Below are 15,767 nucleotides of genomic sequence, written 5' to 3'. Positions count from 1 at the left end.
TGACACAAACAAAAAAGCAAAACAAGCAAATACTCATATAATACAAGATGCTCCAAGAAAAACTCATGATATGTGAAGAATAAAAATATAGTTCCAAGTAAAATACCGATCGTCTTTAGAATAAAGAGGGGATGCCTTCCGGGGCATCACCAAGCTTAGTTGCTTGTTTCTCTTTGGATAACAACTTGGGGTGCCATGGGTCATCCCTGAGCTTAGGATCTTCTTACTCCTTATTCCTTCATCCATTTTGATCTCACCCAAAACATGAAAACTTCAATCACACAAAACTCAACAAAACCTTCATGAGATTCGTTAGTATAAGAAAGCAAATGACTGCTCTTAGTACTATTGCAAATCCATTCATATTTTATTTTTGCATTATATATACTGTATTCCCACTTTAACATGGCTCATACCCCCTATACAACCCATAGATTCATCAAAATAAGAGCACAACGCAAAGAAAACAGCTTCTGTCAAAAACAGAACAACCTGTAGCAATCTGAAAAGTTTGTATACTTCTGTAAATCCAAAAATTCTGAACAATTAGGAAGATGTAGGAAATTTGTATATCAATTTTGTGTAAAAAAATTCAGAATTGTCCGTCTGTTCTGTGATTTAGTAAAATTGTTTTACTGGACGCAAAAGTTTCTGTTTTCCAACAAGATCAAATCAACTATCACCAAACATAATCCCAAAGGCTTTACTTGGAACAAACACTTATTACAAATAAAAAAACAATCATAACAGAGTCATAATTGTGCAAACACTCAAGAACAGAAAGAAAAAATCAAAATAGAATTTATTTATTGGGTTGCCTCCCAACAGGCGACATCGTTTTATGCCCCTATAGGCATAATGCATAGATTCAAGTGTTGTCATCTTTATTTCTAGATCCATAAGATGCCATCAAGATTGATCCATACGGTGGCCTAATTCTGGTTCTAGGTAAGTGTTCTATACCCTTCCTTAGTGTAAATTGAAATTTAATATTGCCTTCTTTCATATCAATCACGGCACCTATAGTGCGTAAAAACGGTCTACCAAGTATAATTGGACAAGATGGATTGCAATCAATATCAAGAACAATAAAATCTATTGGCAAATAGTTCCTATTTGCAAGAATAAGAAAATCATTTATTCTTCCCATAGGATTTTTAATAGTAGAATCCGCCAGTGCAAATTCAGAGGACATTCTTCCGTATTAGTAAGACCGAGCACATCACATGGAGATTTCGGGATTGTGGAAACACTAGCACCCAAATCACATAAAGAAAAACACTCATAATTTTTAATCTTGACTTTGATAGTAGGTTCCCATTCATCATGTAATTTTCTAGGAATTGAAACCTCTAATTCGAACTTTTCTTCTAAAGCTTTTGTCATGGCATCTATGATATGTTTAGTGAAAGCTTTATTTTGCACATAGGCATGAGGTGAATTTATCATGGATTGTAACAAAGAAATACAATCAATCAAAGAGCAATTATCATAATTAAATGCTTTGTAATCCAAAAGAGTGGGTACATCACTAGTTAAAGTTTTTGACCACCCACATTTATCAATTTTCTCATCAAGATTTTCACCCTCTGAATTATTGGGACGCCTTCTTGCTACAGTTGACTCTTATTTAGTCCCTTTATCATCAATTTTAATTTTACTAAACAAGGAATCAATACAAGACACACCAATCACTTTAAGATCTTCATCATTTTTATCTTCTAGAGAAATTGGTTTAGCGACCATCTCATTTACTAGGGTAGCTTGTGCGTCAGATATTTTTTTCCTACCAAATTTTCGGCAAAAGCATACTTAGATTGGAGATTGAAAACTTCTCTACTAATATCATCAAGTTGTTCTGTTATAGCATCTAACATAACACAATGTTCCTTAAGTTCTTCAGTAAAATACTTATTGTGCTCAAATTGTGTAGTCATATATTCCGTAGTACTTTTTTCAATCTCAAGCAAAACATTGCGGCAATTAACATCATAATATTTCCTTTGAGACATCGTGACTACGCAAACAGGAACGCAAAGGAAAATAGATCTAATGAGAAAACGGTGAACGAAAAAGGGGGCCAAGAAAACGACAATTTTTTGTGAAGTGGCGGGAGATGAAAACGAGAGGCAAATGACAAATAATGTAAATTGCAAGGAGATGAGATTTGTGATTAGGAACCTGATAGATGTTGATGATGTCTCCCTAGCAACGGCTACAGAAATTCATTTTGATGTCGCTTGAACTACGTCGGTATTTCCCCAAAGAGGAAGGGATGATGCAGCACAACTAGGGTAGGTATTTCCCTCCTTTATGAATCCAAGATATCAATCCAGTAGGAGAACAAAGCAACACTATGTAAATGGTACCTGCACACAAAGAACAAATACTTGCAACCTGACGTGTATAAGGGGTTGTCAATCCCTTCTTCGGGTAACGGTGCCAGAAATTGTCAAGTTGACAGGATAAAATTGTGATAGATTGGATAAATAGATCTCGAGAAAGCGTGAAATAAAATAAGTAACAAAAAAATTGCAGCAAGGTATATTTTTGGGCTTTTGGAATAATAGATCTGAAAATGAAAGCAAATAAAAATAGATCTCAAAGGAAAATATGAAAAAGAATAGGCCGAGGGCCATAGATTTCACTAGTGGCTTCTCTCTAGAAATAGCACACGGTGCGTAAACAAATTACTTATGGGCAATTGATAAAACTTCACATAATTATGACGATATCCAGGCAATGATCAATATATAGGCATCACGTCCAAGATTAGAAGACGGACTCCTGCCTGCATCTACTACTATTACTCCAAACATCCACCGCTATCCAGCATGCATCTAGTGTATTAAGTTCACGGAGAAATGGAGTAATGCAATAAGAACGATGACATGATGTAGACAAGATCTATTCCTGTAGGAATAGACCCCATCTTGTTATCCTTAATAGCAATGATCAATACGTGTCTTGTTGCCCCTTTTGTCACTAGGAAAGAACACCGCATGACCGAATCCATCACGAAGCAACTTTTCCCATGGCAACAAAAATTGAACTAGTTGGCCTAACTAAACCAAAGATTCGAAGAATAAATACGAGGCTATAAATAATCATGCGTATGAGAGATCAAAAGAATTCTCAAATAACTTCCATGGACATAAAGATCTTATCATAAACTCAAAGTTCATTGGATCCCAACAAGCACACCACACAAAGAGTTACATCAAATAGATCTCCAAGAGACCATTGTATTGAGAATCAAAGGAGAGAGAGGGAGAGGGGAAGCCATCTAGCTACTGCCTATGGACCCGTAGGTCTTGATGACCCGTGAGTATAGGGGATCAATTGTAGCTCTTTTCGATAAGTAAGAGTGTCAAACCCAACGAGGAGCGGAAGGAAATGATAAGTAGTTTTTAGTAAGGTAATGCCTGCAAGTGCTGAAATTGTAAGTAACTAAGTAGTTTGATAGCAAGATAATTTGTAACGAGCAGGTACCGACAGTAGTAGCAAAAGTGCAGCAAGGTAGCCCAATCCTTTTGAGGCAAAGGACAGGCCAAAACGGTTTCTTATCATAAGCAATGCGTTCTTGAGGGTACACAGGATTTTCATCTAGTCACTTTCCCCATGTTGGTTTGATTTGTGTTCGGTACTTTGATAATTTGATATGTGGGTGGACCGGTGCTTAGGTGCTATTCTTATTTGAACAATCCTCCTACTTATGATTAACCCTCCCGCAAGCATCCGCAACTACGAGAAAAGTATTAAGAATAAATTCTAGCCATAGCATTAAATGTTTGGATCCAATCGGTCCCTTACGGAATAGCGCATAAACTGGGGTTTAAGCTTCTGTCACTCTCGCAACCCATCATCTAATTGCTAATCCATAATGCATTCCCTTAGGACCAAATATGGTGAAGTGTCATGTAGTCGACGTTCACATGACACAACTAAGGGAATCACAACATACATACTATCAATATATCGAACACACATCAAGTTCACATGATTACTTGCAACATGATTTCTCCCGTGACCTCAAGAACAAAAGTAACTACTCACAAATGATAATCATGCTCAAGATTAGAGGGGTATTAAATAGCATATTGGATCTGAACATATAATCTTCCACCAAATAAACCATATAGTAATCAACTACAAGATGTAATCAACACTACTAGTCACCCACAAGCACCAATCTATAGTTCTGGTAACAAGATTGAACACAAGAGATGAACTAGGTTTTGAGATGAGATGGTGTTGTTGAAGATGTTGATGGAGATTGCCCTCCACAAGATGGGAGAGTTGTTGGTGGTGATGATGATGATGATTTCCCCCTCCGGGAGGGAAGTTCCCCTGGTGGAATCGTTCCGCGGGAGGGCAAAAGTGCTCCTGTCCGAGTTCCGCCTCGAGACGACAGTGCTCTGTCCTGAAAGTCCTCTCCTTAATTTTTCTAGGTCAAAATGACTTATATACCAGAAGATGGACACCAGAGGTGGGCCTGGGTGAGCACAACCCACCAGGGCGCGCCTGCGCTCCTGGTGCGCCCAGGTGGGTTGTGCCCACCTGGTGGGCCCCCTCTGGTAGTTATTTGCTCCAATATTCATCATATATTTGATAAAAAATCTCCGTGAAGTTTCAGCTTGTTTGGAGTTGTGCAAAATAGGTGGCCTGATGTAGCTTTTCCAGGTCCAAATTTCCAGCTGCCGGAATTCTCCCTCTTTGTGTATACCTTGCATATGATGAGAGAAAAGGCATTAGAATTACTCCAAAAAGCATTATTATGGATAAAAACGTCATAAATAACAGTAGAAAACATGATGCAAAATGTATGTATCAAATCCCCCAAGCTTAGACCTCGCTTTTCCTCAAGCAAAAACCGAAATCGAGAAACATGTCCACATGCTTAGAGAGAGAGGTGTCGATAAAAACAAAATACGGGCATAGAAGCATCATGTTCATTATTATAACAACAACAAACTTAAACATAAGACTATTGTCATAGAACTTTTATCATATACTTCTCATGAATAAGTAACAGTTCATCACACAATTGAAGTGTAAAGCAAAAACTCAATTAAAAACCAACAAACTATGTTCTCAGTCAACTTTGCAACTATAATTCATCATCTTTTCAGGAAGGGTCACGTATTGGAGCCTTTAGGCAAGTCCACAAACTCAACCATCATATAGTCTTCTATGATTGCTAAGACTCACCGCGTACACATGAGCAAAATGTTTCATCCAGACATATAGAAAGATAGGGGTGTCGATGTCAAAACAGGCAGATCTTGGGGTATGGGTCCCGAATTGTGGATTCTCGGATCAATGGTAACAGCAACAAAGGAGACAATGTTTTACCCAAGTTCGGGTCCTCTTGATGGAGGTAAAACCCTATGTCATGCTCTTGTTTATATTGATGGAGTATCAAGTACAGAGTTGATCTACCTCGAGATCATATATTGTGGTCTAAAACCCGAGGGTATGATGAATAATGTCATAATGATCTAGCATATCCATACCGACTAGCCTGGCCTCGGCTTATATCATGTACCAAAGGCTTAGGATAATAAGAGTTCTAGTCGAACACGTCGGTGGAGAGGACTCCTTGTCTTGATCACCAAGTCTTGTGGAATCTTCCTCGTGTATACATTGGCTGTCCGAAATGGCCCATGAGTAAACGGCCATGGGGGTCCTCGGGCCAATCCAACTGATCGGGAGACGACATGGTGAGTACCCCCTGGTCCAGGACACCGTTAGTAGCCCCGTGAACCGGTCTTCAAGTTGGGGATGCTCCTCGGTTCTTCCGAACTGTTCTTCTTCTTCGGTCGTCGATCTTGAAAACTGGTTCAACAAATCTTCCCATCTTCTATCTTGAGGATTGCCGAGCTAAATCTGAAGATCTCACACGTCGGGTATCCGAGGAGCCCTTTAAGTCTTTGGCCTTCATCAATGCCTTGTCATTTTTATGCCACACCTCGGGTTTGAAGTGTTTGTCGTGCGACAGTGTCCTCTTGCATCTGAGCTCCAATGCCAGACTACATTCAAGGTATCTTTTGCAGCCGAGCACCAACGCCGGACCGCTTCCGAGCTCCAACGCCGGAATGTATCCGAGCTCCAACGCCGGACTATGTCCAAGCTCCAATGTCAGACTGTATCCGAGCTCCAATGCCAGACTATATCCGAGGTGTCATAGATCACCTTGGTTCAAAAAAGCTGAAGGAGTTTAGCCGAGCTTAATGCCGGAGATGCCCTCTATGGAGCCAGCCACTTGCATCCGAGTTATATCCCGAAATGCTTCCGAGGTGGTTCAGCACCTCGGTCATGGGCTGATTGTTTGCTGTCAATATGTATAACCAGTAGCCCTCAAGGTGTGTGTCGGTCTAAAACCCGAGACACACCTAAAGGAAAACATGAAACCGCTGATCCTAATAGCCCCTGAGAATCAGGTCAATTTGCAAAATCGGCCTGAGGATCAACTCCTAGCTCGGCAGCATACGTAGGAATAGAAACGCAATGTAATATATTAGAGGTAATAGTGATCGGTGGACGGGCCCCTGAGAGAGGGTCGTGAGAAGTCGTCGTGATATATTACCTTGATGCCGGATAATTCCCATATGGTACTTATTGTTGTCCGAAGACGCACTTGTCCATAGTTCGGTCATGCCGAATACTGAGCACTTTCAATTTTCTCCATTGAATAGGGAATGCAGTAGCCCCCGAGCCACTGGTTGTGTGGCAACACCAGATTAGGGGATCGATGTGCCCCTTTAATATTTATAAATGATGAGCGTGAAGCCTAGTAGCCCCCGAGCCTTAATGTGGGCACGGGTGGCCGAATTAAGGATCGATATCCGTTTGATAGAAAAATTCGTTGTGTTTAACACAAACTTATCAAAAAGAGAATAAGATCTCTTAAAGGAGCTTAAAGCTGGTCGAAATCCAAGCTCGCCAAGGTAGGCCCCAAGGGATTTAAAAGATGGGTTGCAGTAAATGGATTTTACTCGCAATTTTATGTGTAATGATTCTATGTATCCAAGTACTTTACATCATTAATGCTCGGATCCGCATTGTACAAAACTTTGTTGACCGACCATCGGCTTCAACCTCCTTGGCCAGTAGCTGGGGAGTGCCTATCGTACTTTATAAAGCCTTTACAAGGGCAAAGTTCTACGACAAACACGGCAATCTCGCCATATGGTTTTATAAACAAAGGTATGCGGAGAAATTATTATATTGCTATTAAATGTAAAAAAACACCTTCCAAAGAAAATAGTTCCGCTATCGGTTCCTTTCTTTGGGTTGTGATGCTAATCATGATCATGAAACCTTACCTGTGATCAATGTGGGAGGAAAATATTGAGGATTCAGTTTGGGGAAAGTTCCCGACCAATTATATCCTTTATGATCGCTAGCTTTCGGCTTCACCCAGTCTGAGGTACCAACTCGGATGACCCGGTAGTAACAATCACAGAGGTCCTCCTTTTACCACGTAGCCGAAAAATCGGGAACGTAGGGGTAATCACAGGAGCCAGGAGACCCAGCTTGGCCAAAATCTAAGTCAAATTGATGCATATTTATGGCTTTATAATGATAATTACGGAAGGCAATGCTCGTATAATGAATACAAATGCTGATGATATTTATTTTGACTCCGTTGCGACCATTTATCATTTGAAAGTGGCCCATCGTCGGCTTCTACCCCTTTGTAGATGCTACGCAGGGTGTTTCCGTAGTAACATAACAACCCTTAGCCAACGTCTCGGTGCCCGGAGGCGGTTGTGTTAGCGGAAACAAGGCGATCAGATATGTGGGCTTTATAACTTTCACTTAGTCATAGGGGCTTTAAACTGGGGAAGCTAGCTACGAGCCCCCGGTTAGTGTTTGGCTCCGACCGAAGTCTAGCCATTAACACTTCTGCCAATGTTATGAAAGGACCATCGTTTATCACAGGGTAATCGGTACCAATCTATAGTTTGACACCATCATCGGATCGCTTATTAGTTTTCGCCCATTGTGATAGTCAGTTTTCGGCTTTCTCCACTGAGGTGCTTAACCATTCGAGCTGGAAGCACAATCGCAGTGGTTCTCCCTTTGCACACCTAGCTAAACAGAGCGGGGCATAGGAGGCAAGCACAGGAGCGGGGCAACCAAACTATTGGCCAAAGACACAATTCGAAACGATGCATATATAGCAATATCCAAGAATGTTTTTGTCGAATCTCTAAAGGTGTCTCGCGTTGCACTACGAGACTTATGCTGGAAAGACACAAATAGTTTAAAAGTGCCATAAGCTTAAAAAACCAAAAAACTTATGCGGAAACTTTACGTCCGAACTAAATCAAGTTATTTGCTGCCAATCCGAAAATTGGTGTCAAAATTTTTGTGATTCTGTCGTGCTTTAACATGACACATCCGATCTCTAGACTTCAAGTGGATCAGCCTTCGGCGTCAACCTCCCTATCCTGAAGGCGGAGTATGTTTCCAAGGCCAGTTTAGCAAACCAAACTCGAGTGGCTTTAGAGAGAAACTAGGCCATCTGGCGATTGACCACACACTCGAGTCAAGAAAGCAGTGGTAGAAAAAGACTTTGCCACAACTTAAAAGAAGAATACTTATCACAAAACATCTCATATAAATTTACGAGCCCCCAGTTAACTTGGGTAAGAGAAGTGTTTTTAACAAATACCGTATGTGAGCATGGTCGAACCAAACACACATTAAAAATTTAAAACTTTGAGCATAAAAGCGACTTAGCTGGTTAATGTGTTCGGCATTGATGACGCGGTCCGAGCATAGGGCGGGACGACGTCCCAGCCTCCAAGCCGGTCCCGAGTTGGCAGAGCGCAGAGCTCGGTAGTCCGAAGTGGCGACATAGCACGGCCGATGCAAGCCGACAGTGTGATCCCGAAGTACCCGACGTGGGTTAATGAAGTGATGACGAAGCCCCCGGTCTAGCCGAGGTGACGTGGTATGTCGATACGCCGAGGTGACAGCGCCGTCCAATCCGGATCATTTACCTGTGCACAGAAAATAGTGCAAGCCGGAGATAATAGTAGTATTAATTTTTTTAAGTTGCATGATTAATAATTTATGCAAAGTGAGTAATAAAAGAAATATGGTCTGTGCGCCGAGCACATGAGGAGGTAGGACCCTCTTGATGATGCCGAAGTCCCCGAGGCAACTGAACATGTCGGTATGGCAATTCAATCAACAAGGTGATCACGCGAGCCGATTTTATGCCAATTGGGACAACGACGTTGGCTTGCCGAAGTGACCGCGTGACACAGTCGAAGTTGATCACCTACACACATAAAATAGTGTGGTCCAAAAATAATAATACAAAAAAAATCCTTACATAGCTGCTTTTCGCAAAAATAATTTATTTAAAGAGATGTGGCCTGGCGCCGAAGTCCATGTCGATGCAGGGCGTTGGCGTGACGCGGTAAAGGCGTGGTGAAGCCGGAATTCACAGGCCGGTCCGAGTTCCGGATGCGGCGTTTGCCGAATTGTATACAAAAACTAACCGAACCACCATGCGATGGTTGTTAATGCGGCCACCATTTGACAGACCTATGTACGGATGATGGAACAAACCCCGGTAATAATTCCTCAGGAAAAATAAACCCAAGAAAGAAAAAAAATATTAGGATTAATAGCACCTGGTTTATTCGTTATTGCAATATGAAGAAAGGTTACTCCCAAAGTTGGGACTCGATCTGCACACCCATTGTCTGATGGACGATGAAGCGACGACATGACGATGCTGGAAAAGGTTGGCACGCCGAGGCAAAGCCCCCGGTCTAGCTAATGTGACGAAGCTGGTCGGCTGGTGACGCCGAAGTCTCTGGAGTAGGCTGATGAAGAGATGGCGAAGCCCCCGGTCTAGGCCGGGGTAACAGAGCGGGTCGGTAAGGAGACGTTGCAGCTTCCATGTCAGCCGAGGTGTTGAAGCAGTTCAGCGTGATGGACATCAGCTTGAAGAAGCAACAGTACGTCCATGCCGACGCTAGTCATAACTTGTGACGCGGTCAAAGCTGGATTGATGAAGTGATCAAGCGGCGATGTCGGCGCGCCTAACCCGTGCAATCCGTGGGGTGATGGTGTTGGTGATAATTTAGTATTCTCGATGCCGAACTCTTGTTCAGCTTGCCGAGCTAATGATCCGATAAGGTTGGGCTCGGCTCGATGGAGCGACGATCTGTCTGGCGCAGGTCGGCAGACGTGGAGTAAGGGTTGGTTTGACACCGAAGTGACAGTGAAGATCACTTCCGAAAAGGAGAAAAATTTGTGAGCATGTGTTCGGAAACAAAACATAATACCCTATAAAGATATTATTTCAAAAAATGGTTGTCCAATATCCCGTTCATGAAGAAAGATGAACTCAGGTTGGATTCGTATTCACGCAAAAAACAGATTCGAAAATTAATGCACTAATCAAAAGGTTCCCGGAGTTTGGACGGTCGGATCGAGCTGAAATTTTGAGAAGTGGTAGATATAGGAATTCCGCAGCCGATCAACGGTTGGATCTTCGAAAGGACGTCCGAGATAGATATTGTACACCACACTCCAAACTCGTCCAGATTCCCATCCAGATTCGATAGGGCTCCAGTATATCGGAGATCGGTGAAGATTGCTCCATCGGAACACGATGAAATTTTATAGTGTTGTTGTAGACTCAATTATGCACAATTCCACCAAAGGAACCATCAAAGAGATGCTTGAGGAGGTGGTGGTAGCGGTTACAAGTTCGATGTTCGAAAAAATAGCACGGGCGCCAGAGAGCAATGTTGACGTTGAGCCCCCGAGCTCCATGGATGATTCCTCCATGATCATGATAGAGATCAGAGTTGATGTTGATGAAGGCCCTCATCCGAACATGACGATTGGAGGCAGGGCACAGTCCTTGTTGAAGCCAAGGTGACCAGTCGAGCCGGCGACGTTGCAGTTACTCATATCAATGGCATAATCAGCTAGCGAGCAATAATAACAAATCTCGGATGACAACACTTTCTCAAAACAATCATGATATGATATGACAAGATGGTATCTCGCTAGCCCTTTCTGAGACCGCAAAACATAAATGCGGAGCACCTGTAAAGATCAAGGACTGACTAGACATTGTAATTCATGGTAAAAGAGATCCAGTCAAGTCATACTCAATGTAAACTAATAGTAATGGATGCAAATGACAGTGGTGCTCTCCAACTGGTGCTTTTTAATAAGAGGTTGATGACATAGCATAAAAATAAATAGATAGGACCCTCGCAGAGGGAAGCAGGGATTTGTAGAGGTGCCAGAGCTTGGTTTTGAAATAGATATGAATAATATTTTGAGCGGTATACTTTCATTGTCAACATAACAACTAAGAGATCTCGATATCTTGCATGCTACACACATTATAGGCGGGTCCCAAACAAAATGGTAAAGTTTTGTACTCTCCCTCCACCAACAAGCATCAATCCATGGCTTGCTCAAAACAACAAGTGCTTCCAACTAACAAGAGTCCCGGGGGAGTTTTGTTTGCAGTTATTTTGATTTGATTTGCATAAAGCATGGGACTGGCATCCCAGTGACCAGCCAGTTTCTCGTGAGTGAGGAGCGGAGTCCACTCCTCTTGAGAATAACCCGCCTAGCATGGAAGATACAGACAACCCTAGTTGATACATGAGCTATTTGAGCATACAAAACAAAATGTTTATTTGAAGGTTTAGAGTTTGGCACATACAAATTTACTTGGAACGACATGTAGATACCGTATATAGGTAGGTATGGTGGACTCATATGGAATAACTTTGGGGTTTATGGAACTGGATGCACAAGCAGTATTCCCGCTTAGTACAAGTGAAGGCCAGAAAGAGACTGGGAAGCGACCAGCTAGAGAGGGACAACAGTCATGAACATGCATTAAAATTAATCAACACTCAATGCAAGCATGAGTAGGATATAATGCACCATGAACATAAATATCGTAGAGGCTATCTTGATTTTATTTCAACTACATATGTGAACATGTGCCAAGTCAAGCCACTCGAATCATTCAAAAGAGGATACCACCCTATCATACCACATCACAACCATTTTAATAACATGTTGGCACACACCGTAAACCATTATAAGCTCCTAGCTAATTACGCATGGCATAAGAAACTATAATCTCTCATTGTCATTGCAAATATGTTTCTTTTATAATAGGCTGAATCAGGAACGATGGACTAATCATATTTGCAAAAACAAGAGAGGTCGAGTTCATACCAGCTTTTCTCATCTCAATAAGTTCATCAGATAATCATCATTATTGCCTTTCACTCACACGACCGAATAGTGTGGATAATAATAATAGTGCACGTGCATTGGACTAAGCTGGAATCTGCAAGCATTCAATTCAAGAGAGAAGACAAGGTAATATGGGCTCTTTGTTAGATCAACAATGATGCATATAAGAGCTACTTAACATTTTAATCATGGTCTTCTCCTCTCGACCCCCAAAAAACAGAATAGAAACAAAATTGTTTACACGGGAAAGCTCCCAACAAGCAAAAGAAGAACGAGAAATCTTTTTGGGTTTTCTTTTAGTTACTACTACAGGCATGGAAAGTAAACTAACTAAATTCTACAACTATTTTTTTGGTTTTTCTTAAGGTTTTTCAAACACACAAGAGGAAAACAAGAAAATGAAAATAAACTAGCATGGATGATACAATGAAATAGTATGAGACGACAACCAGCATGAGTGTGTGAACAGGAATGCAATGTCACTGAAAAATACGTACTCTCCCAAGCTTAGGCTTTTGGCCTAAGTTGGTCTATGGCCACGGTTGGCCTGGCGGATATCCAAAGTTATAGTTGGGGTCGTACTGAGACGGATCCCCCTGGTGCCACTGGTTGGCAATCTCCTCCGGATTCCACTAATAAACAGACTGCCGGTGAGGATCAAATTGTTGTCCCAGCTCTAGCTCTATTGGTGTGGGGTTTCGGTAGGCGTGAATGGCCTCCGGCGGAACAAGGTACTTGCCTGCAGATAAGTCAAACAAGGAAGGAGCAGGCAAAGTAATAGTCTCAGGGTGATTTTTATCAAATATCAGCTTGTACTTAAGCACTTTTCCTTATTCTTAACTATAAAATCATGTGCTGCCATACTCTTAGAGTCTACAAAAATAGGAGGCAGCAACTTCTCTTCCTTCTCATAATGTCTAATAGGTATGTTAAAATGTGAAGTGAGGCGCGAGGCGAAGATACCTCCCAAGATGGGGCCCTTAGTACGGTTAAGATTTAATGGCTTTGCAACAATAGCGCCCATACTAAATGTGTCATCACGGAACAAGGCATGGCACAAAATAACAAAATCATGGGCACTAAGGTTGCCACAGTTTCCGCGACCAATTAAGCATCTACTAGCAAATATTGCCAAGTAACGTAAAACATGAAAATGTATGCTAGTAATTCTTGCATCAGAAACCTTTCTCGTTTCCCCTACATCAATTGTATCAATAAACCCTTCCACATCGTCACGATGTGGTTCCTCTACACTGCCCTCAAAAGGGATCAAACAAACCCAACAAAAATCACGAAGTGACATCTCCTTATGCTCATCATATAAATAAAATTCCACCGTAGGTGGTGAGCTCCTAGCATGGAAATGAAAGTTTTGCACAAAGATATTGGTGAGTAAGAGATACTTCTCGCGTTGGTTGTGGAGGAAGGCGGTGAGGCCTGCATTTTCAGCCAACTCATAGAAATCATCATAAATCCTGGCTGCTCTCAAGAAATCATCACAAGGCCATTCACACAGCCGAACCTCCGTGGTGCGAGGGAGATTATACTTCGGCTTCTTGTTCTCTTCACTTTGTTTATCCTTCGAGCTTCGGCTCGATGAGCCCCTCATAAATCTCTTCATCTTTTTCTAAAATTTTCTGAAATTTTTAGTAACTCAAAATAAAAGTGAACCAAACTGAACAAAATTGATAGCAACTACTCCTACAAGTGCCTAGAGGCAATATCATGCATTTTCAGCCAACTCATAGAAATCATCATAAATCCCGGCTGCTCTCAAGAAATCATCACAAGGCCATTCACACGGCCGAACCTCCGTGGTGCGAGGGAGATTATACTTCGGCTTCTTGTTCTCTTCACTTTGTTTATCCTTCGAGCTTCGGCTCGATGAGCCCCTCATAAATCTCTTCATCTTTTTCTAAAATTTTCTGAAATTTTTAGTAACTCAAAATAAAAGTGAACCAAACTCAACAAAATTGATAGCAACTACTCCTACAAGTGCCTAGAGGCAATATCATGCATTAAAACTACTTTTGACCATATAAATTTGACATGCAAGCTCAAGAACAAGGTCACCTAAGAAGCAAAAATTTGCAATGATAAAGCACTAGAACAAAAACTAATTTGACCATTGGAGGAGTCACATACCAAAGAACAATCCCCCAAAGTAGTTTTGTGAATGGAGCTTTGAGCAAGGAGATCAAAAATGGCAGCAAGATGAGCTAGAACTCGTGCTTGAGCTGGTTAGTGATTTTTTTGGGAGGAAGAAGGAGTGTGTGGTAGCTGGAATAAGTGGAGGGGAGCCACCATGGGCCCACGAGGCAGGGGGCACACACAGGGGGGTGGGCGTGCCCTGTACCCTCGTGGCCAGGTGCTTGCTCCCCCTGGTGTGTTCTCAGTGCCATATATTCTCAAATATTCTAGAAAAAATCATATTTTAATTTCAGGGCATTTGGAGAACTTTTATTTTCGAGGTATTTTTTATTGCACGGATTATTCAGAAAACAGACAGAAATTACTATTTTTGCTTTATTTAATATAAATAACAGAAAATAAAAAGAGGGTACAGAGAGTTGTGTTTTCTAAATTCATCCATCTCATGCTCATCAAAAGGAATCCACTAACAAGGTTGATCAAGTCTTATTAACAAACTCATTCCGAATTGCATGAAACCGGAGAATTTTCGAATAACACTAGGTTACCTCAACGGGGATATGCATGTCCCCAACAATAAGAATATCATATTTCTTCTTGACAGAAGGAAGAGGAAATTCAAAACCTCCAATAGTAGTTGTTGAAAATTTTCCAATAGAATTGATACTGTCGACTTGAGCTTGTTTCCTCGGAAAGTGTACCGTATGCTCATTACCATTAACATGAAAAGTGGCATTGCCTTTGTTGCAATCAATAACAGCCCCTGCAGTATTCAAAAAGGGTCTACCAAGGATAATCGACATACTATCATCCTCGGGAATATCAAGAATAACAAAGTTTGTTAAAATAGTAACGTTTGTAACCAGAACAGGCACATCCTCACAAATACCGACAGGTATAGCAGTTGATTTATTAGCCATTTGCAAAGATATTTCAATAGGTGTTAACTTATTCAAATCAAGTCTATGATATAAATAGAGAGGCATAACACTAACACCGGCTCCAAGATCACATAAAGCAGTTTTAACATAGTTTCTTTTAATGGAGCATGGTGATAGTTGGTACCCCTGGATCTCCAAGTTTCCTTGGTATTTCCACCCTTAAAAGTATAATTAGCAAGCATGGTGGACATTTTAACTTCCGGTATCTTTCTTTTATTAGTAACTATATCTTTCATATACTTAGCATAAGGATTCATTTTAAGCATATCAGTCAAACACATACGCAAAAAGATAGGTCTAATCATTTTAGCAAAGAGCTCAAAATCCTCATCATCCTTTTTCTTGGATTGTTTAGGAGGAAAAGGCATGGATTTCTGAACCCATGGTTCTCTTGCTTTACCGTGC

Source organism: Triticum urartu, chromosome 6, assembly GCF_003073215.2.
Source record: "Triticum urartu cultivar G1812 chromosome 6, Tu2.1, whole genome shotgun sequence".
Taxonomy (NCBI): Eukaryota; Viridiplantae; Streptophyta; class Magnoliopsida; order Poales; family Poaceae; genus Triticum; species Triticum urartu.
This window is presented reverse-complemented; position numbering follows the sequence as displayed.